We start from the raw sequence: 24,480 nt of genomic DNA on the forward strand, positions 1-24,480 counted from the left end.
TGAGACAACAAAGTGGGACACGGTAAATGTTCACTCTGAAAACACTGATATCGCCCTATCGCAGTAGAAAAATATTAGCCCACATTTAGCCCTGTGCTTTCCAAAAAGTGATTTAATCTCAGAGGCGCTTGGAGCTCAGTGGTGCTCCTGTTCAAACATTAAATAAAGGCTCTGCACAGAGCAGCAGCTGACGGTGAGACAGGGAATCAAGTGTCTCAAATGTTACACCTCATGCGGTGATAATGCGGGGGCTGAAGCCAACGTTACACGTTATATTATAATACTTAATTTAACTAAATTAAAATTATGTTTACGCCATATGTGATGTTCCATATTGCTACACGTTTCAATTTACATCAGCAGGTGTGTTTGTGTGGTTAAACTGTGAGGCCCGGTCAAGGTGTTCCCATACATCCTTTCATCCACCCACCCACCATTTATCCACCCATCTATCTTTATATACCCATCCATCCATCCATCCATCCATCCATCCATCCATCCATCCATCCATCCATCCATCCGTCTCCCCTTCTGCTGCTCGCGTGCAGAGTCTGGCTGTCGCAGCTCGAGGATATTTGGACTGCAACAGGTGGTAAGCGCGAGCCTCTGCTTTTTTTTTTTGCCCCCTCTTTAAAAAAAACGCCTAGATGTTATCTATAATAACCTGGCGCGTGTGTGTGTTTGCTGTATATAGATCTCGGGCTCTTTCTAGTGGCCTTTATCACAATATGTGAAGTGTTACATTTTGTAGATGTTACACTTTACACGTTATTATAGGCAAGAAAAAATATACTTGTTATAATAAAGAACAAACTACATTTTCTTAAGAATTTGGCTCGATGACAGTGTGTCATGAACCATTTTAAACATCACAAGGACTCAGATGAAGTGACAAAATACAATATCAGATAAATGTATTTCTTAATGAATATACTTTTTCCACAATGCGAGATCAAAGTTGTCAGTGCTGGCCATTTTCCAAGTCCTATGTATGTTTGTTTTTGTGATTATATGAGTTTTAAAATTAGGTCAAATGACCCCCCTGTCACACACACACACGCACACACACACACACACACACACACACACACACACACACACACACACACACACACACACACACACACACACACACACACACACACACACACACACACACACACACAAACACACAAAAACGAGTTTAGTGGCCTGTAATCCCACGAGAGCCACTTTCCTTTTTCACCACGTTGCGGATAATAAGGAGGAGGGGGCATGACGTCACCCACACAAAGCGCTCCAATGGTCCTAATGTGTGTTTCCGTTGGTTAGTTTACTTTAATTTATTGTTTCTTCTGTGGCAGACAAGTAATCCAATTGTCATCAGGAAAATTCATTCATAGGCCCGATTGAACTGGACAGTAGTGTTAGCCTAATGACAAATACATGGGAAGGCTAATCAGATCCAATCCTAAAATTGTCTGACTATACAGAAAAAAAAGTTTTTTGTTTTTTTTTAAATGTTAGGATTTTGCCATTCAGTGCCTTTACTGACTTTTCCACTTTAGCACTTGTAGGTTTCCACCAGTTCGATTGACAGCTGTTCTAATTAAAAACCAAATTAATATATTTCACAAATGTGTCTGTTTTAAAACATGTAAGCACATGCAGACATGTATTTAATTCAATCAATATTTTTCATGTTTACCACATTTTCTCTATTGATAATGATTCCGTTGTTTGAATAAAGGTCAGATTATTATGGCTGAAAAAGTGCAGAAATGGCTTTAAAGTATAGACTTAGAAACACCTTACACTTTGTCACATAGGAGGGAAGTCAAACAAACGAAAGGTATTTAAGTAGGCCTATATTGAACCTTCCAATAAGTCTACTGCTGAGTCAATTCAATTGAACACTTGTTAATAATTGTTATCACCCCAACAGTGTTTGTATCATTCTGCAACCATAAAGGTTTATTTTTTTTTAAAGACTCTTGACATTTATGGCTTTATCTTAGAGAAAGACTGTAAGAATGGGTGAATAGCAAAACTGTCAGAGCAGAGAGCTGTGCGCGCGTGCACGCACTTATGTGTATGTTAGTGTTGGTTTGGAGCGCAGAGGGACTGAATGGCAGCCAGTAGCCTGCTGATCAAGCGCAGGTGCAGGGAAGGGGAGCGGGCGGTGTGTGTGTGTGCGCATGCTCTCTCTCTTTCTCTATCTCTCTCTCTCCTTCTCTCACACACATGCACGCACACACTCACTTCCATTGAATCGGACCACACACTGACACAGACCAGCATGCCATCAGCCTCGCGCTGCTTTCGGCCTGCATTCTCAGAGGCTCTAGGCTTCTGCGACACCCCCCCTTCTCTTCTCCTTCCTCCCCCTCCTCCCCTCTTCCTCCCCCACCACGTCACCAGTGGCTCGAGCTCCGTTTATCATTTCTGCTCATTGATGCTGACAGCTTTATAGAGCCCCATCATTAAAGGATTGCTCGGTTTGCAGCGGATCAACAACTCTTGACAAAAAAACAACCAACAGTTGTGTCCCTTTTTGTTTTTAATTTACATATAACTCACTGTCAGACAGAAGGGGATTAGCTTCACCAAAGTGGTGTACAATACAAGTTGTATTTCAACTCCAATCAGGGAATACTGGCATTAGTCCATTAAACAGAAACATATTTTCAGTGTTAAATTATTAACATAATATATAAATGGCTTTTAAAACCTTTACGGTTGGCTCGTTTGGCTCAGCACCACCATGCAACAGCTTTATGAAAAAGCTGGTTATAGGTAGTAAAAAATGACAAAATAATACGTTTTAGGCTTTATTTTCCAGCCTTTTTCCAAAAAGTGCTATATTTTGATTAAATACTTTCTTGTCTTTTTTTGCATAAACAACTCTTTCGTTGTCACTGATATGATAATTGTGACTCTTGTTTAAGAGCTGCATAGTTTTGTTAAAAATGTTGTCTGTCTTAATTTAGGTTGTTGGTTCACTGATTTAACAGTAAAAGTCAATTATTAAAACATATTTTTTCATATACATTACAAAGTTATAAGCCATTGGTGTAACGGTTAATTGTGTCTCTTATAAGTGTTAAAGATTACACCTGATGAGTTATTGATTAAGCTTCAGTTTTCACTCATGATAACATGCCTATTCTGCGTATTGAAGGGATTAGCAGAGAAGAAAGTGCAAGCCAGGGTAGGAAGATGAGAGGGTGGGGGTGATTTTTTGGTAGAAGGGCCGACAAACAACAATAAGGCCTGTTGTACTGTAGCCTGCCAGGGAAACCCTCTGCGCTAAAGCCGATCGGAGCTCTGCCATAAAAAGGGACAGGGTCGCTAAATCATCACGCAAACGCTACTATTACTCAAAAAATAAAATAAAAGAGGAATAGTTGTATTGCTTTTGTAATTGCACACTCCATAATTTATCTCATACTCCATCGTGTTGGATAATACATTTAAATCTGATGGATGATGATACATCAAATGACCCTAAATCACACCGTTATTAGTCCAACATAGTTAAAGTCAACTTATTTAGAAAAAAGGATTTTATAGCGTAACACTTTTTTTAAATGTCCAGGCCCACTAACAGTGATAAGACTGAAAATGAGACCTCACGTGATAACTGCTCTTACAAGCACTCATTTCTATCGATATAGCCACACACAAAAAAGAAATCCCCGTGTCAATATGCACATTGTCTTATAACTAATTCGAGTTAATACAGCCATAATGGCAGTATAACGACATGCTAATTGGCCTTTTTTCCTTCACAACAATGCTAGCAGATCAGCATCTCTTTATTATTTAATAACGTCAAACGCTTGGCTTGCTGTGCTGGCTGCTGAGCCTGCTGGCTGCTGTTGGGGAGGACAATGCAGCTCAAATTCAGGAGATCCACTCATAAGCTTTATGGTCACTGTGGAAAAAGAGAGCGCTAAGGCTTTTCAGGAGGAACTGATTGAACAAGGACAGGGCATTTTAGGTTAAAAAAAAACCCACTTAGAAATATGTATATTTTTTAAAGAGGAGATTATTTTGTTTTCCCTTTACTTGTTTCCAGGCTTTTTTAGCGCAGTTTTGCAGCTTGAATCAACAGGTGACTGACTGTCTGTGGGACCGGCCCATCGTGCAGCTGCAAGTGAAAGTGTCGCACGCTCTGCTGCGCCTTTGTTGTCCGGAAATGCGGAGATTTTGTTTACGGATGTCCCTCCTCGGGTCTGTGGAGGAGTGGGCCAGGGAATGGGGGTGCAATTTGCACAATCAATGTAAGCAAAAAGATCACTGTTCAAATATCCAGTAGAATCAATGCACATTTCTTATAAACATAATGCATGGAAATAGCAGACATAATGGCATGATATTGATCTAAATAACTTCGAAAAACTTTTAACTTCGTATTGAAACCACTCAAAGTCATATCAGACCGTTTTATCCATGTGTTAACTTTAAAACACGTTGAAGCATCACAACAGTTCCCCTGCTTCAATGCAACACGTTGCTTGTCTGGAACAATATGAGTGTTTTTCCCGGCTGACTGCCACCCACGGCCGGCTGAAGGAGCCAGGCAAACCCGGAAGCAGAGGAGGGGAGGGGGGATACAGAGGAGCAGGGCGGAATGATCAACATCGTTGCTGGGTTCACACACTGTCTCAAACACCAGTGACTGGATAAAGCACAACACTCACGAGGTGGAGACTGATCCAGTTGGCTGAGGTGTTTTGCACTTGTTTAATCGTCCGGCCAATGAACAGCTTTTATTTCCGGCACCGTCACTTGTTGAGTCAGGGTTAAAAAAAACCTTTTGGAATTAATTCTTCATCTGTTAAATAATATAATGTTTTTTTCGTTTCATGATAAAAAAGAAAAGAAAAAGGAGAGCAAATTGATGCTTTTGTTCCCTTGTTCCCTTGTTCTTTATACATTATTTAAAACTTTAACATTTGTGTCTGACTGTGGAATAACTCGATTTGACAAGAAAATATAAATAAAACGTGTTTTTGTACTCATTTGAACAAAGCCCAACACTTTTTATGTATTTATTATAATGTCACTGTTCCTGTGAAGGCCCGCTGAGTTTGTTTCCTATAGGCCTTCAGAGATTCCCTGGTAGACAATGCTGTTGAGCTGATGGGACTGAATCATCATTAACAAGCCAACAGACACAGCCCCCCACCCCCCTCCTCCTCTGGTCTCATTTCCCAGCATAGACACTAACCTCTTTCACTCTGTCATCAGCCTGACTCTCTCTCTCTCTCTCTCTCTCTCTCTCTCTCTCTCTCTCTCTCTCTCTCTCTCTACCGACTCCAGCACACAACAGCACCGTCCATTGTCCCCCCCCCCGCCCCTCCTGCATGGCCCCCCGACCCAACTGTTGACCAACAACTCCACTCGCACATTAAACGGGGAGGGCAAGGGGGATTGTCCTATTTTAGAATACCACACATGTTTCAGGGAAAAGTGATTTGACACATGTAGGCTCTAGAAATTGAAATAAATTAGTAATACAAATACATTAATACAAAAAGTGGCTTACCTGAAATGTAAATAAAATGCTCGTTTATTATTTCAGCAGTCCCATATTGCGCAAATATTCGCTACATACTCGCTTTTGGCTGTGGACCCCCCCTCCCCTTTTTTTCCGGGGGGGGGGTCCACAGCCCGCGTGCCTTTCTAGCCCTCGGGGACAGGCGCGAGCCTTCTGAATGGATGCTGACGAACTGAATGTGTCTGTCCTCGAAATAAGATTATATCTGTTTATATTTTTCACATCAAGGGTTTTTCGAATTTGGAAATTAAGTAAAACTAAATATTTTAGATTCTTGATTTGTTAAATAAATGACATCAGTGTTGTTATAAATGGTGCAACAAATGTAACTTTTTGGTTGAAGGTTTGGTCAAAATGTATGTCCTTGCCCCAACATCTTTTTGTTGTTCATGAGCTACTTGCAGAATTTGTTTTATGTAACTACTTGAACTTCTTTGCAAGTATTAATGTACCTCGATACATCCTTTAACATATTGAGTTAACCATCTCTTTCATTCCCTTTTTAGATTTTTTTATACAGACTTTACTGCTAACATGTTAAACACATAATCAAGGATTGAAATGTGTTTTGAAGTGAAAGTGTTTGAATGAGATCACATTTCTGCTTGTCATCAGTCAACACTGTTAATGTGTGTTAACCCACGGGACAAGGTGTAAATGTGTTTGTAAGGGCAGGCTTACATTACAAGGTGTCATCCTGATACTGCAGTTGTTAAAAGGCTTCTCAGTGACTCTAACATGACAGCACTCCTGGCTACACGCACACACAAACACATATATTTAGGCCAGGCTCATCCTTCAGACAACACTCCCCACTTGTGTTTCCCCTCAGTCTGCACTGTTTTCCTCCCCTCTTCACGAATCAGATAAAAGCATGCATGCTCAGTGGATGATGAAAGCATCCTCTAAATGTCATTTGCCAAATGTTTTTGTGTCACATGCAGATGAATTTAGGCCCTTCAGTGCTGCGATACTGGGCTGTCAAACCAAATCATGTTGACACACAGAACATTACCCCAGATTACATTCCTCCATGTGGAAATGTCATATCTGTTTCAGTAGTGAATTATTCATCTGACCTCAGCTGGTTTACTGCCATTGTGTTCTACAAGTTGCTGAATTATTCACCATCTATAACGAGCATTTTTTTTAATCATACATTATCGGTAAAAAAAAAGAAAAAGTGTTGTTCCTACACTGGTCAATTTTGATAAGATTTGGCTTGTATGACTTGTCTCTTTCAGACTGGTAGAAGGAAAATATCTTAAGGGTTTACTTTTCTTTTTGCATCGGTATTCTCACCAGAAGTTAGTAAAATAATCCTCACTTTAGGAAATCTTTTTCTTAATTTAAGTTTTGAACTGGGGAAGTTTTACATGATGCTATCAGTGAATTGTATTGTTAAAATGATCATACCATGAGCAGAAATCTCTACTTCAGCTACATATTTCAAACGTTTCCGCTTCAATTTTGGAATGTTGAAGCCTGCTTTATCCAGTTTTAATATTTCTTCCTTAAATATATGCAAATCATTATTTCTTTTAATAAGAAAATAGTTTTACCTTTTCACCTGCAGTTTTGAACAGGTTACTTTAGACGTCAGGTGTTCAGGTGGTATTCTTTCTTCAGTTTGCTGTGTTCTCCCCCCCCCACAAAAGTTTGTAAGAACAAGAACATGAAAGTGAATAAAACCCCATAAGATTAAACTCTGCTACAAAAAAACCCAACATAAAACACATTTTCAGATTTGTTTTCACTTGGGAGCTGACATCAGTAGGAGGGCCCACTGTGGGTTGTTGACAAGAAGGAATTCCCTCTTAATTATTAATCATTTAACATCACAGCTCATAAAAGCTGTTACATGATCGATTTACTGGCACCGTTAATGTTAAGGATGATAATAATGTCATAATTAGTGCTGTAACGTAATCAAGCATCTTGTCATCCTACATAATATACACTAGTAAAGCTCATTTAGACACTAAATACCTGTACATTAATTTGTTTTGACTGGTTTAAACTGTGCAGTGATATGAGTCTCTGTTATGTTCTGCACGTGGTGATAGATATTAGCGTCTTAATACATTAAACTGATTCTACTCTGAAATGCAGCGTGTGGGTGTTTGTGAGCACTGTTTCCCTCAAATCTCATCTGTATTCCTGCTCGACAGTGAAGCGGGAATTTGTAAGAACACTGCACAGGCGCTTTCACCTTAACGTTTCCGCATTTGTTCAGCTTTTCTTTTATTAAGTGTAAGAGCTGGTTCCCAGTCGATCATGTTGACTGTAGTGTAGATTTCGATTGATTGCATCAGTCACTATGGGGCTATTCTGGAGCTGGTGACTCTGAGGTCTCCCTCTCCCTCTCTGCAACTCTCTGACAGAAGCTGTTGTTGAATGGAAGAGTGGCCTCTTTCAGTGTGGGTGTCCCCTCGGGGCCAACTGGGAGAGATAATCAGACAGGACAGTTACAGACAGACAGGCAGGCAGGCAGGCAGACAGACTTTGGATTCTAGTTGTTTCTCCAAAATCCGGCCGGAGCACATTTGAGATCATTTTTATTTTCCACAAATTATGGATTCACTTTTTTTTCCCCTTCTTTTTCCCTCAAACACAATAAAGGGTTTAAAACCAGCTAACATTGTCTGTTAATCAGTGGAGCACAGCAAGTAAATCTTTGCTATAATCTAAAGAGTAGGCCCTAAAACATTTAATCCCCTTTTAGATTAGATTAAATGAGATTAGATGAGATTAGAAGAATTTGTATTGACTACTGCATTACAAAGTCACAGGACAATGAGTTAAATTGAGCTAAGCATTATGCTTAAATAACAAAAGTTACACATATGGTTGGTTGGTTAGTTAGTTAGTTAGTTGGTTCGTTAGTTAGTTAGTTAGTTAGTTGGTTGGTTGGTAGGTAGGTAGGTAGGTAGGTAGGTAGGTAGGTAGGTAGGTAGGTAGGTAGGTAGGTAGGTAGGTAGGTAGGTAGGTAGGTAGTTAGTTAGTTAGTTAGTTAGTTAGTTAGTTAGTTAGTTAGTTAGTTAGTTAAATAGATACATTCATTGCAAAATATCTTTCAAACCTTTTTTTCATACATTTCACTCCACTTAAAACCCAACTTTTTTCATCATCCATCCACAAGAACTCATCAGGAAAAGATAAATGGTTTTAAAACCAGTCCAGTCTGCTCTAATTGGTTGGCTGGCCGGCTTTGATGTTATAAGTTAGCCACTTGGAGATCTACTGCCCATTATCCAATGATGTACAATGTGTAAGAGTGCTAGCCAATACAAGCGCACATGTTACATAGTGATGTCACTATGTCAAGGAAATAAACAGAGCAGTCCAATGGAGGCATTTCAGGCAGCCCCCCAGCTGTTTGGGAGAGAAACTCCCTCGAGGGGACATGGTTTTAGCCTTTGCCGAGCAGTTACATGCTCAAAACCTTTAAAGCACACTATAGCAAAGGGGAAACACCAGAAAGCATAATAGGGCCACCCCTTTAAATAACATTATATTAAATATTTAATATACTTAATCTTCAATCACTTAGATACCAAAAGATACAAAGTATTTTCTCTTGAGGGAAATCTCCAAGCATGTGTTAAACAGGTAATGTAGCGTACTTTGTGTACGCAAAGATTTTTGTAATATGTTAATCCCCAAGATCCCTCTAAAAAATATATAATTTCTGTTGTCATTATACTCAACAATCTAGTATTTTTCCAAATTCACTCCAAACAAACTTATCTAATGCTGATAAAGATCAGAAAACACACATGTATGTATTCAACCAAACACTCAACTTTAGCTTTACTTGGGCTCCTGTTTCAATAACTGGCCTCATCTGTGGAAGTTTCCATCATAACAATTCTGAGTGCACCTATGTGTGTACAGGGTGTGTGTGTGGAATGGAGTGAGAGAGCGAGACGTACAATTTAGGGCAGAGAGAGACAGGCTGAGAAAGGGAGAGACAGGTTTGTCCTGGCTTGGGTTGGGCAGGTCAGTGCAGCAGCAGCAGCATTTGATTGTAAATAAGAGAGGAGTCAGTTCACACGCCGATCAAGTGACCGCCGGGAACAAGCGAGCCATTTGAATCAGGTGGCTATCTCCCTATCTGAGAGATCAGAGCCCTGTCACCCCCCACCCGCCTCCTCCCTCTGCTCTCGTCATTGTGTGTTGCGCAGTAAAGGGACACACACACACACACACACACACACACACACACACACACACACACACACACACACACACACACACACACACACACACACACAGGCACCCAGGCACACAAGTGAAATGACATGTCCCTCCCTACTGGCTATAAGGGCAGGCAGAGTGGCTGGATGAGATTTCACTGTCTCACGTTAGGAGAGGTGAGGAAAGGAGAGGAGAGGAGAGGAGGAAAGAGGAGAGGAGTGTGTGTGTGTGTGTGTGTGTGTGTGTGTGTGTGTGTGTGTGTGTGTGTGTGTGTGTGTGTGTGTGTGTGTGTGTGTGTGTGTGTGTGTGTGTGTGTGTGTGTGTGTGTGTGTGTGTGTGTGTGTCCCTGCAGTATTATAACACTCTCCTGTCGTTGGCTCTGTTATCAGTCAGAATTACTACAAGAAATCATGTTTAACCTGCAGGAATCAGATATAGCGTCACATTCAAAGTCATACTTTTTACAGTGTAATGAGTTGCTTCAACATTTGTTCAATGTACAAAAGCTCTGATTTATCATGAGTCTGTAGTTATTTAATTTTTAAATTAATATTGTTTAACAACTACATCTTCTAGAATGGTTTAACTACATACAAAAACGTTTTACATAGATTATGAGACAGATCTTTCATAATTATTCAAATGTACGGTATTTTCTTCTAATCCCACAAGTTTATACTTTGTAGTTTTAAGCCTTTTGCTTACTGCTTATAATGTAAAGTTTTCTTATGTAGAAAGTCATATAGTAAAAGGGAAAAAAATCAGGGAAATTAATGTGTGATTATTTTTCCCACTGTGTAAATCTGTAATCTATTTCAATGTCAAAGCATTCTCAAAATGTCTTAAAAATCAACAATGACTTAACTCAATTGAGTAATTGATTCATCATATATTAATTGCTGCACAGAATATGTGGCTTCTTCTTATATAATAAGCATTGGCTCCCTCTGCTACAGGCTACCAGAGTCTGCTATCCATTGAACCTGGCATTCACACTGTGGCCTATAAAACGTGGATCAAATAAAACATGAAAGGAGACACATACACACACTTACTCACACACACACTCATGTTTTCTTATGTTGCGTCTTGACAACGACTCCCGGGGGAGACGATGATGTGTGACAGCTGCTGCCTGTTCATATTGATTAAATGACAGGCCGGATCATTTAGCGATTTACCGAGTGACGGAGCTCAAACGTGAGATGCAACCCTGAGGGAGACTCAGGACAGTGAGCAGGGACAGCCTGCACTTAATGTTCAGGACATCATCTCTATCCCACTGTGACACTACAGATTACACTGCTCATTTATGATGTTAACACAATCAATACAATAACATATATCCAAGAGCTCACTGCAGATTAAATCACATTACACGGTCTAGAGGGAATAAAAATGTTAGGAATTCAAATTTTATTCAAAAACAAGTTTGTACACCAAGTAAACGACAGATAAGATTATCCGTCTATCATTATATTTCTGGCCACCATTCATGTTTACAAAGGTTTTTAGCAATAAACGTGGGAAATCATATTGTAAGGGATAGGAATGATTCCGAAAACTACCAGTTAACAGTAGTTTCCTTTAAAATATAAAACAGAAAACTTGATTTGTAAAGGATTTGGAAGTTTAAAAGAAACTATGTTTATATACAGCAGAGGGGAATATGTCAGAACAGATCGCAGCAGATAATTGTGCCTAAAAAAGAATAGAATATTATATAAAAGAACAGAATTAAACAAAACAGGAGAAAGATTTGTGTGAAAAAAGTCAAGATCAAAGGATATTAAAGAAAGAAAATATAAGGCAGATGTATTAATGAAACTCAAATAAAAGATTGTATGCAACACATTCCTCCCACAAATTGTCTTTACAAAGAATATGCTGTTAAGGTGTGAGAAGCTCCACAAATTAAAGCTGCAAACATTTTGATGAGGTGACGAGAAGGTTAATGTGGAAGAGGAGGTTTGATTTGGAGCTTTGCAGCTGTCTGTCAGGTTCTTGTTGTAGAATAATAGGTTTTACTGAAGATTTTGTAAGCATCCTTCATCTTAAAAGCATATTTTATTCTATTGCAAGTAAAATGGTTTGTACATAGTCAGTGCATACTTACAGTACAGCAATACAGGACAAGACTAGAGTGGATTCAACAGGGAAGGAACAAGCTGGACAAGACAGGACATGATAACTCTAGTTCTATTTATGTGATAGAAGAATACCATACTGTAAAAATCAGGACATGACATGAAATGGGCATGTATGATAGGGACAAAATAAATCTGGACTTCACCGAAATTACATGGAAAGGAAAGAAAAAGCAGGTCAAGACAATTAAGTTATGTGATAGATGACGACAGGTCAATAGAACAGGAAATATGCCGGATGAGAACCGGATGTAATAGAATAAGAATGGCCAAAATGCTCATATAGTAAGTGCTGGTGAGTAGTAAGCTACATGTAACTAAAGTAGTAGTTTAGCGTCAGCGGTGCATTCCTGGTAGTTCAACTACATTCAAATTCGAATAGTGATTAAAGGAGGCAATTCCGGTTTTTAGCCATTTTTTGTTGGAGTATACTGAAACTACAATAAAGATCGGGCCATAAAAGGAACATTCTATATCGAGCTACTCCTTCTCTAATGAAGCCCCATTGACCAACCCATTTAAAAATATATATATATTATCTGGGGTATTAGTAAGTGAGCCATTAAAAAACAAATAGATTTTGCACTAGCATTTGACCATTTGTTATTGTTTTTCATTACAACTTTATATCTTTATATTGAGAATTTGATATTTTGAGTAACTTTAAAGAGCCAAAATAGATATCTTACAACTTTTTTCAGTGCAAAGAAGTTTACAGAGCCACGCTTTCAAAGTAGCTTCCCCAACACGGCCTTGAGGACAGGACCGGACATAACAGAACTAAAAAAACTGAAAATGATGGTTCAGAATAGACAGATCAGTCCTGAGAAGGCACAACACGTTGCTGTCTCTTTCAGCATTATGTCCCTGTGTTTGTTGTGAGTCAACAGTACTGGGACAGACGGGACATTTGCTGCTGCCAATTGTCCCAGGACTCAGAGTTTTTTGGCTGGCTGTATGCACATCAAATGTGTGGCCTTGGGAACGAGCCAGGTGAGGCTGTTGAGCACAGATTAAAGCAGAGATGGATCAATCACTCCCATCTCTGGGCCGGTGAGTGACAGCTTGCCTGGGGACACAAACATGGACACTATTGATTTTGAGTCTCCTTCCATTAGATCACTTACACACAGCCAAACATTTACAATTGTATGAACACACGCAAAGACGATAGTCCTTGTTTCTTTTACTCTGTCTGCTTCATGTCACTCCGCTTCACACACTCTAAGTTTCTCTTGTTTGGTCTCTTGCTGTGCGTGATTCTCTGTTAGCAGGAATGGCCCTCTGGCTATGTTTCCTAAACAGGCCTGCAGGATATTTAGCAGCATGGAGGGAGGTCTCTATAGCACTTGAAGGAAGCTATTAGCAATAAAATGCCATATACTAAGAAGTTTACAGCATGTAGAGTAGAGCAGCCTGAAATAGTTTAAGCTTCATATAGAAAAATAGGAATCAAGACTAGCTTTAAATGATCTATAAACAATGATGTGTTATTTACATTTGCGCACGGTCATTGAACTCTCTCCTTCAGTGTTTTATGTACACCAAGAACACAATTGCTCATCTTTTGCAGTTTTGATGCAAGAGTTTTTGTTTATCTATGCTTTTGGAAGTGCTCCAACTGTTGTTCAACTAATGTTTTTTGAGCATATAATGAGCAATTCTACTCCTTAGATGCCCAAAACACTTCTCCCAATTTGAAACAAAACACAATTTCCATTGAATTAAACTGTTATACATGCTGAAGAGAAGAGAGGAAATGTTAAAACATGAAATGTATAAACAAACAGCCCCAGTGTGGTGGTGGATGATGGGAGGGGACGTCTGAATTTGGAGCAGTGGCCTAATAAGGCTAAATTCCAGACTGTGAATAATCTCCCAGTAAACTGTCTACTCATGAAAAACACAGAGATGCAACAGCAGCAAGTCTCGCTTTCTGCCAGGCGGCCCTCCCTCTGCCTCCCTCTCTCTCCCCCCCCCTCCCTCTCCCTTCCCTCCCGGTGTATCTGTGTGTGTGTGTGTGTGTGTGTGTGTGAGTGTGTGTGTGTGTGTGTGTGTGTGTGTGTGTGTGTGCGATTCTCTCTCTGTCCCAACCATATTCTGTCTTTCTCCTCTATCCTTACTTTCGTGCTCCTGCTCCCTTCCTCCTCATCTTCCTCCTCCTCCTCCTCTTCTTCCTCCTCCTCCTCCTCCTCCTCCTCCTCCTCCTCCTCCTCCTCTCTCTTCGCTCCTCGTCTCGTCTCAGTAAGTAGGATAAGGCTTGGAGAGCTCTGTCGTCCTGGTAACTGCCAGAAGTATTCAGTTTGAAGTTTGAGGAGGTCAGTTTGCGGGTCAAACACACACACACACACACACACACACACACACACACACACACACACACACACACACACACACATAGACACACACACACACACACACACACACACACACACACACACACACACACACACACACACACACACACACACACACACACACACACACACACACACACACACACACACACACACAAACACAGGACCTGAGAGAAAGTATGGGCCATGGCTCTTATACAAGAGGGGATGAGGAGGGGGAATAGATGTTATTTGAGGGGCAGGGACCACTGCATAGCCCTGCATCTCAAACAGTTTTGGTTCCAGAACTTTTTCAGTCTCCTGAAATTAAGCTAATTATAAGAGCTTGACTCTGAAAAACTCTTGGTTGAAATCGTTATTTTTTTTGCAGCTAAGTAACCCTGAAGTGTGTTTCCATTCATTCAGTATGAGGAGGCTTTATTCTCATATTTATGATGGTGTTTCAAAGTGTCCACAATAAAGAGAAAAACCAAAGCGCCCATTAGAAAATAAAATGAATCAATACATTCACAGAAAGAATCTACAACAAGTTAACATAAGTTGGTTGGACATATTTTGTTCTTTCTTTTATTTGATTTAACCCTCAGAAAGTACTTTACAGTTTGTGTTAATACCAGTTAAAGTAACATCACTCTGTAAGTGTCATATTTTCAAACAAAAAAGGATTAGTGTTGACAAAATGTTAGATCATTATTACCAAAGAACTTTAATGTTGTAGGTAAAGCTATTTCATAATTTTCAACTATGTTTTATTAAACTATGTATACTTTTCTTTTCTTTAAGCTGATGTTATGTTTTATATCTAATCTACTAAGTAACTTTTAATTGACTGGATGGACAAAAACATGTTGTATGGTATATTCTGTTTAAAAGTGATGATGCAGTATGATGTAGCATATTGGAACATTCACACCAAGTTAAAGCTTGAAAATCAATCCACATCTTTCCAGCTCTGAGCTGACAGTTCAAACTATCCTGGATGAGTATAATGTATAATCAGGAATTATAAAAACCAGCAGCCCGTACAGGACCAGCGAAACAACAACATGAATTCTGACCCAGCTGAGTTTCATTGGTCACAAAAGTTCTTGTGCTGTTTTCAATAAAATGTTGTAGTTGTTTTGACTGCTTAACTATCATATAAACAGTTCTGGTTTACACTCACATTGACACTTTGAGCATGTAGTTGTTACACCATGAAGCACAGAAGACCTCCACTGCCACCACACTGTCACTGCAGGTGTAGTCACACACATAAACTGAGCAGGCAGCTTATAAAACTAACCTAACAAATCAGAGAAATTCCCAGAACCTTCCTCTGTGCTAGAAATGTCATTATCTCTGTATTAAATGATAACGTAATTGGATCATATATACATGTATGTTTTATGCTTAAAAGACAGTAAGTCTGCTACTCTGCCATTTCATTTTCAACAACAGCTAAAGAAAACTGCAGGTTATCAGAGCTGTTTAAATCAGTAATGATCTTCATGTGTTCATAGTGCAAACTTTTTATACCTTTCTTTCTCCTGTGTGTCTCTCTGTCTCTATCCTGGGTGGTTTCTGATGTAAATGTTTTTAGTCAGTTGGCGGCTGAGTCTCAGCAGGTGGTCCACCCAGTCCACCGTAACCCCCAGCAACCCCTGTCCAGCCAATCCAAACGCTGCCCTTCCTGCCACTCCGCTTAGTTAGCCCTGACAGGACCCTGTGTGTGTGTGTGTGTGTGTGTGTGTGTGTGTGTGTGTGTGTGTGTGTGTGTGTGTGTGTGTGTGTGTGTGTGTGTGTGTGTGTGTGTGTGTGTGTGTGTGTGTGTGTGTGTGTGTGTGTGTGTGTGTGTGTGTGTGTGTAACAGTACTCAGAGAAAAGGGCGTGCCTTTCGAGTGGTCATTAAAAGTTTATTAAAAAGTCTTCAACCGTTGGGATATATCAGTGCGCACTGAAGCAATTGTGTGCGTGTGTTTGTCTGTGCGTGTCCATACCCCAGAAACACAATATCACATATTCACATTTCACTTCCATCCAGTATTTCCTGAAAAAGTCTCTCTCTTTCACTCCACATGTCATTAGCCCATTGCTTTATCTATCTGTTAAATTAAGGAGTTGTAGGTCCATTTCATCTTGTTCAGAGTCATTCTGAGAAATATATTGAGTCACTCCCTGAGGTAGTAGACAACTTTAAGAGGAAGCAGGTGCTCCAAAAAGACTATTACACTTGTTCGAAGGCTCTTTGGAGAGTACAGACCTCGACTAAGGGTGTTTCCATAAGGGTGTAAGCATCCTCTGATCTGCTTCAGGATTCTTTTGTTTGTCCTACTAAACCTTTTTCACAGAGTTTCACGTAAATTGGGTTGGTTGTTAGTTATTTGCTTTAATCATGCTAACACCCTTCTCCTCAATCAGTTATTTATTGAATACATTTCTGGTAATATAAAATTATTCAAATATTGCACTTCCTGAACGTCAGAAAAAAAGAAGGGAGACCGTGATGCAACTATTTCACTTTCTATGAATTAACTTTTCAGTAATTTTAAATGAATATATTATTTCTCCTCCCAGCCAGCATCTCATTTTAATATCTGTATGTTTTCCTTTGTACATCTGTGAAATAAATGTTCTACATCATCACTATTTCAAATATAAAGCCTATAACCAACAGCATGTACAGCACTGCATCTCTTCCATTTTCACCATTTCTGTGTGGTTGCCCTCCTTTTTTTCTTTCCCTCCATGTGTGATTGATGTGGTAACAGGGATGGTGATCACCTGTGTGCATGTGTGTGTGAGAGAGGCAGTCGATGGATGGTGTAAATGTCTGAGCTATCATCAGCTTTGATTGGCTTTGAGTGGCTCTGAGTGCTGGGTCCATCCCAACCGCTTCCCTGGGTCCTCAGGAGCACTGGGCTGTGTGTTTGTGTATGTGCGAATGTTGCCAAGCATTTTGTGTTCTTTCTGTGTGTATGTGTGGCACAGTTTCTGAATGTAGATACATGTCTATATGACCATATTGAGACCTGGTAAGCCTTATAAACTACAAAACAATAACAGGGCATCATGCTAGAGAGAACCTAATTCAACTAATGGATTCATGATGAAAATGTGTAACCAAGCAATTGCCCTGCTGAAGTATCCTAGATTAAGATTAAAAAAAACAATTCCGCACAAGAACACAGAGAAATCTTGACTCCAATTCATTTAGTAATTTCATTTTTAACAAACGCAACCAATAAACAATTTACTAATGAAGAAAAATGGCCGCCCATTTCCTCCAAGCTTGAGAGGAAGTGTCATCAAGCTGAGTACCCGACTCTTCCCGCCCTTCTCTGAGCTCCATACATACCAAAGACAGCACTGAAGAGAAGAGAAAGGCACCCAGTTAATGTTTAACCAGGCTATGTAAAGGCAGAGTCAGATAGCTTAGCTTATGAGCAAATAGACCGTGTGTGTGTGTTGTGTGGGACAACAATCAGTTTAATGGCTGACATGTATCTAAAAAAATACTGCAGTTCTGAAGAGCTAGTAAAACACTTCAAAAAGAAAATATAGCCTGACTTACTATATGGAATTATGCTAATGTATAGATGCTACCATGTTTGTAGTAATTCCAGTCAGTTATATTGTATTATTCATATCAAAACCATGCTGGAATCATTTTTTCAACTTACCTCAAACTGAGTGTAGTGATTAATTGAGTGAGTTGTTGACATTGATAAGAAAAGGCGTCATGGGGGCCATAAAACTTTATCAAGAGGTGAAAGATAAAGTACAATTTCTATTTAAAAGAGTACATGTGTCAATGCAAGTTCCTGCAGGAGGCCAAATATAGCCAGAAATATGATGATCACGCTGCAGCCTGTGTTAGGTGTGTGTGGGGGCGGGGGCGGTGCATCCATATATGCATACATGGATGTCTGCATGTGTGTTAAAAAGAGAAAGAGCTCTTTTTTTTGGCCAAGTTAGCATTACTAGCGCCATGTGTTAGTGTGTGTGTGTTGGTGTTTTTGTATAGAAAGTGCTGTGTGCAACAGAACGGGGGATTTGGTGCCATCAGCACGGTGATGTCAGCACCCCGAGACAAACAAAGCCAGAATCCAAACCCTCTCCCAACTACCCACAATCCCACTGGACACTGTTGGGGGCCCTGCCTGAAGTTTAGCTGCCGTTGAAACACACACACCCATGTTAACACAAGCAGATAAACAGAAATTAACACGTGCATTTGCGTTCACATGGTCGGTAAATAAACACACATGCAATGCATATATACATTTATATATATAGGTATATTGTATAGGTGATGAAACTCAAGCAGACTTGTATGTATATGCATACAGTACATGCCAACTCAAATGCATAATCACTACGTTCTTTGGCTCATAACCAATCTCTTGCCATATACAGTATAGTGGACCTAATCTGGGTTTTTTGGTCTAAAAATTGCTTACCGATTTATTGTGGAAGGTAAAATGGTCAAGGAAAGATATTTTAGGGAGCTATAAAGTGTAAGGGACAGCAACTGTAAATCACCTTTAGGAAAGTGAAACCAATTATAAAGTATGTTTGTTTCAGAAAATAAAAAGCAAACCTAACTTTAGTAAACTTAAACCAAATGTTAAGCGTAGTACTGTTTAGGCAAGTAAAACCTGCTCTAAATGAACCAAATTAAGTCATATCAGTCAACTGCATAGTACCTTTTAAGAAAGACAAAACCAACTGTGAAATACTTTGAAGTAGAGTGTTTGAAACTTTGGCAACGTTGAGACATTTGGTCAGTTCCTAAGTCTACACTAATCCATAAATTGGGTGGACACTGCACCCAGAATGAACTGTTTAACAGCAACAGCAGTGAGTGAGCAGTCAAATCAGAAACACACCTCTGTTTGCTTTGGGCTGGCCCGCTGCCACTCTGCACCGACCTCAGACGCATGGCTTGCAAATGGGGATGGACATTACTGTTATCGTATTCGCGGTGGAGTTCATATGAATATACTGTGACTGTACTGAGGCAGACGTTAATATAGATATGATAACGTGTTATGATAATAGAGCTTAGGCGTGAAATGTTTATCTTAGGGAGTCAAGTCAAGCTGATAAGGCAGACTTAACGAAGATGAAACCAACAACTTCCAAATATACGCAGCTTATATTCAGAAATATCAATAATAAGGAATTCAAACACTTACCCTAACTCATTAAAACATTTCATATACAACCTTGCCATACACAACAAGCTATACAACAAAACTGGCTTTTTTTCTAAAGGCATCCATCTTTCATGTCACAGACCAATGTTTTTGACCAATTTAATTATTATATTATTATTATTATTATCAGAAATTATATTGACTTCAATTAAACCTTTTTCTTACAAAAGCATATATTTGCAAAGCACACATATTTTTATAGCCGTTGTATTAAGATTTCCATCGAAATGTAGTGGACGATTTAACTCACGCTTCAGTCCTGTGAGTGAACAGTGAGTGATTAAAAGTCAAAGCTTTAGGTAAGAAATGTTAAAATCATTCTACAACACCTTTCCTTTTCCTTTCAGTCGATGTCACTCTATAATATAAGATAGTAAACAATATTTAAGTGTTGTTTAGTAAATGGGTTGACCAGGAAGCATGCCATTTTAATGTTAAAATGTTTACAATTCCTAATAACTCTGTGATCAATTTAAACAGAAAAAAAGTGTTAAAAATACAAGAAAGAGAATTTGAATGTTGCATAAGTTTTGGGTTGAATGTCAATATGAAATGAAGGTCTGCCCTTGCATATATGTTTAAATAACTTTCTGTAAAACAACATCATGTCAGCTGGATGGTGCGACTTTCTGAAATAACTGTAAGGCTTTCTGTTTTAATGCTGCCATCTCCTCCTCGAACTATTACACAACAATTAGCAACTGTTGCTGTTTGTCTCTGCTCTTTAAATGCCCTTCTGTCCAAAGCAGTTAGAGACAGACTGGGCCTGTATGTGTGTGTGTTTGTTGCTTTTTTTGGGGGCAGTGGGATTGGGGTTACTGGGCATACTGGACCCAAACAGGTCCTCATTGTGCTTCAGGAGGAAGAGCCGGGTCGTGCTGCACCCTATTCAGCCGAGTTTAGAGAGTGTGTGTGTGTGTGTTTGTGTGTGTGTGTGAATTTTTGTAATATATAATGAGGGAGTTTCTTATATTCTAACGGCTGCTATGCTACATTATGTTTAGCCACACATGTGTCTGAAACCAACAAGTCAGCTTTAACTTTCTGAAACTAAACTTTATTGCAGTTCATGAAGACAGGAAAAAGTCAGCGAGTTACTAGCCTGAATAATACGTGTTGCTTAGTTACACAACTTTGTATCAGGATGCAGGGCTTACTGTTGTGAGTGTATAAGGATTTAGCTTTTTGCTAAGGCTGTGTAGAGTATTCAACCACTGTGTTCTACTGATTATTTCCAAATAATAATTTTGTGGTAATTTTTATGTTTTGTATTAAAGTCAATCTCTTTGCTGTCACTGCAGCATGCGGCTACTGCTCTGATCTGAATCTAAATACTGCAAACAAGGCAGAAAAATATAAAGCATTTTCTCTCAGTCTGATCTTTGACAAATCTCCTACAGGGTCCAAAAATGTAACTGATCGTCACTGTAATATTCTTTTTTATTTTGTATTTGTTTCTACAGTGACATCAGAGGAGAGTGAAGACAGGATCAAGAGACCAGGACAATTTATGAACCCGATGGCATATGGGAACTGGTAGGTTTAAGGAACACACACACACACACACACACACACACACACACACACACACACACACACACACACACACACACACACACACACACACACACACACACACACACACACACACACACACACACACACACACACACACACACACACACACACACACACACACTATACACACATACACACAGTGAGTCCCATAGAGAGACACAGCAATGCCCTGGAGGGTGCCAGTCATGCCCAGCTTCCGCTGCGCTCCAAATTGAGCGTGGCACTGAGTGTATGAAGTCAGCCGTCTGGAAGAGAGCCAAGCATTGTTCCTTGGAGCAGCTGGATGGTAATTACTAGAAAGAGAGAGAGGGAGAGAGAAAAATGGGAGCCCTCTCTACCTCACTGTTGCTTCTGCTTCCTCTCACGGTACATGTAGCGTATTAGAATATATATAGTAAAGCAGAGCTCAGGGCCATGTTAATGCACAGTCATCAGAATGGGATGAATATATGGTTCACAGCAGTAACATATTTCTTTGTTCACAAAGTTAACCCCATAAACACTTAATATGTAATGGAATATTGTGCAAAGAGATGAAATATCTTATGTATTGCCTAATTCTATCTGAAAAAAAAAACAAAGCAATAAAATCACAGCTGTATTTACATTATATACATTTTTGGGGGAAATATATTGGAACAATTATATAGTATGCAAGCAACTAAAACTATTAGATGTGGCTTTACCAAAAATAAATGTGGGCAGTTGTCATGGAGGTACTGTATATGTAGTACACGTTTATCATCACGCCACCTTCATATGGTATGTCTTGTGAACTAAATATACCATTGAGCTTATTAGTCCATGAGCAAACTGCTTAAAAACACTGGTCGAAAGAGCCAGGAAAGTTTGAGTGAGGATTTATTTTGGTCAAGACTGGATTTCCAAACATATAACCAATGTGCAGGTTAAAAAAGTTTTAATTTAGCTTGCAATGTACAGTATCTTAATTACAATCTCAATGTATTTCAGCTCATAGACCATTGGAGGAGCTTCCCTAACATTTAATTTAATCCTCAAAGTTCTTAGACACCTTGGACACAAAAACCCTTGCAAGAATATCTAGCATGTACAATAACTAATGCAGAGATCGGAAAGCAGAGTGGATTGATGTGATCAAATGTGTCACTGCAACTAAAAAACGTAAACAAAACTATCTGTTGCTGGTTCTTATGTTTTATCATCAACATTACAGTCTGAAGTATTATGTTTTTCTACATATTCTAAAATCTCCACATTAAACCACATTGGTAATAAAAAAAATACTTACAGGACCTGAATACTATCATAACTCGAATCTGAGGAAATGCTGTGTTCATCTATCTGCTATCTGGAAGATAGAAGAAGAGAAGGGGAGTATGAGGGAGGGTGAGGAGAGGTTTGCCATCATCCAGGCCTGAAGAATGTGTCAACTCGCTGTCAACTATGCGCTGCTTTGTCATGAAACCACTGAGCACTAGAAACATGTAAAGTTTCCTTTTTCACACCTTTCGACTCCTTCCTCCCTCCTTCCTCTGCCTCCCCCCCTCTCCCCCACTCTCACACAGTGGCAGCAGTAGCCGGGCCCGCAGTGCTAGTGCAGCTGTGACAAGAACAATAGCATTCCTCAGGTTTTAAACGCCTGGCACTTAGATTCCTAACAGTCAAATTCCTGGCTGGGAGAAGCTGGGGGTTGCTATAGGACGCCGAGAGCTGTGAGACTCCTTGTAAGGAGGCGCACAGCTGTAAAGCGCTGTGTGATTTGTGTTTTTTATGAGAAGGATGGATGGGTTCATGGGGAGGCAGATGGGCAGGGGGGCTCTGTTGTTCCACCTCACGTCCTCTTTTCCTCAGATGTGACATTTCCAACACTCCAATTCTACCAGTTTAGGTCGAGAGGCATCCCGCTGCTTTGTTGGGGCATCATGTGTCGATAGAAGCACCTGTTAAGTCAACCTGTGAGTCTTGTGATGCATTTTTGTCACATGTGGTGCCAAAAACGCCACAGAAGTGTTGAAAACGTCACATTAGTTTAAAGAGAGTTAAATTAGGTGTTAGCGAATGAAACAAACACAGATTTGTTGTGCTTGTATGACAGACAGGTGAATGTCACTTTACATATACTCATCTCTTACTTAACATACAGAAAATATGCACATTCTATTCTTTAACTAGTGAACAATTTGGTTTTTATCTAGGTGGTAAAATAAAATAACCACAAAAATCTCTCCTATTTTGTCCTTTGTATAAAAACTCAACAATTATCAATTACTTGTTTGTTCTTTTTTTATGCTCAATTAAACAGCTCCTGCTAAAATCGCTTTACTGACCACTAATACATATTTTTCCTCCGAGAATGCTTTTATTTTTAAATCCTGTTCATAGCTGTTTAAAATAGTAAATGAAAAGTCCAAATGCTTTGCTTCTTAACCAGTGAAGAATGTAGTATTTTAAACTACATGGTAAATTAACATATCAAACTCCAATCCCTAAAAGATTCCCTATTTTCAGTGTTGTTTTTTTCATAAAAATTCAATTATCATCAATTCCTTATGTGTTCTTCTTTTTATTCACATTCTCTCTCTTTTTCTTTCAACAGTGCTTTTATTTTGAAATGCTGTTCACAGTTGTTTCACAGTAAATGAAAAGCCCAAATGCTTTGCTTCTGACATCACGTGTGTGCCTCCTCTGGTGGCTTCCCTCCACACAGCACTGCCCCGCTATCAGCCCATCTGAAATAACCCCAAAAATAATGATTCTCTCATTAACCACGCCTGTTTCACAATTTAAATATAAATGAATCTAATTTAGAAAACCTCGGCCACGATGAAGGAGACTCATTTAGAGCCAATCTAAAATTAATGAGGGCATCTGGAGAGGGAGGGGAGAGAGTGTGGAGAGGGGCCTGGCATGGCTTAACAGATACCGGAGTTAACAAGCTACTGTACTTTAAACACTGGAAAATCCCCATTAATTTTAAAGTTTATGCACTACTGTACTCTGAATGCTGCCAAAAGAGCTTTAATGTTAGTTCAAACACATTACAGCGACATCTTCAGACTGACTCTTGGCCTCTAGCTGTCGAGCGTCCTGAATAAGCCCGCATTTATCAGACTCTGTCTGGTCATACAGAATTATAATGTTCAGGACATTTGTAAAACAATGGCAGATAGATATGTTTCGCATGAGCACGGGATTCAACCCCAAGACTCTAAAGCTGTTACTGTCACTGTTAAAATGGTAGCAATATTAGATCTAGAATCTCCCTGTGATGGATGATGCATAAAAAAAACATTCAAATAAGTAGACTTGCAATGAATTGGACTTTTGTCATTTACATAATGGCAGGAAGAGTGACACAACCCATCACATCGTGCACAGTCTAATTTACAAGTTTCAAAAATGCTGTAATTTGTAAGAACAAGCTATACACTTCCATGAAAAAAAACTCATGTCCCCCACCTAATTGCATA

General features: G+C 39.4%; 1 long non-coding RNA gene across 1 annotated transcript in view; it reads left to right on the forward strand.

Annotated features, from left to right (window-relative positions):
- LOC134869953 (uncharacterized) overlaps positions 1-24,480 on the forward strand; it is a 72,789-nt gene that overhangs the window by 38,132 nt on the left and 10,177 nt on the right. Inside the window, exon 3 of the long non-coding RNA XR_010166478.1 lies at positions 20,914-20,986. This is a non-coding gene — a long non-coding RNA (uncharacterized LOC134869953). The remainder of the gene's footprint in view (positions 1-20,913; positions 20,987-24,480) is intronic.

This window comes from Eleginops maclovinus, chromosome 9, assembly GCF_036324505.1.
Source record: "Eleginops maclovinus isolate JMC-PN-2008 ecotype Puerto Natales chromosome 9, JC_Emac_rtc_rv5, whole genome shotgun sequence".
Classification (NCBI taxonomy): Eukaryota; Metazoa; Chordata; class Actinopteri; order Perciformes; family Eleginopidae; genus Eleginops; species Eleginops maclovinus.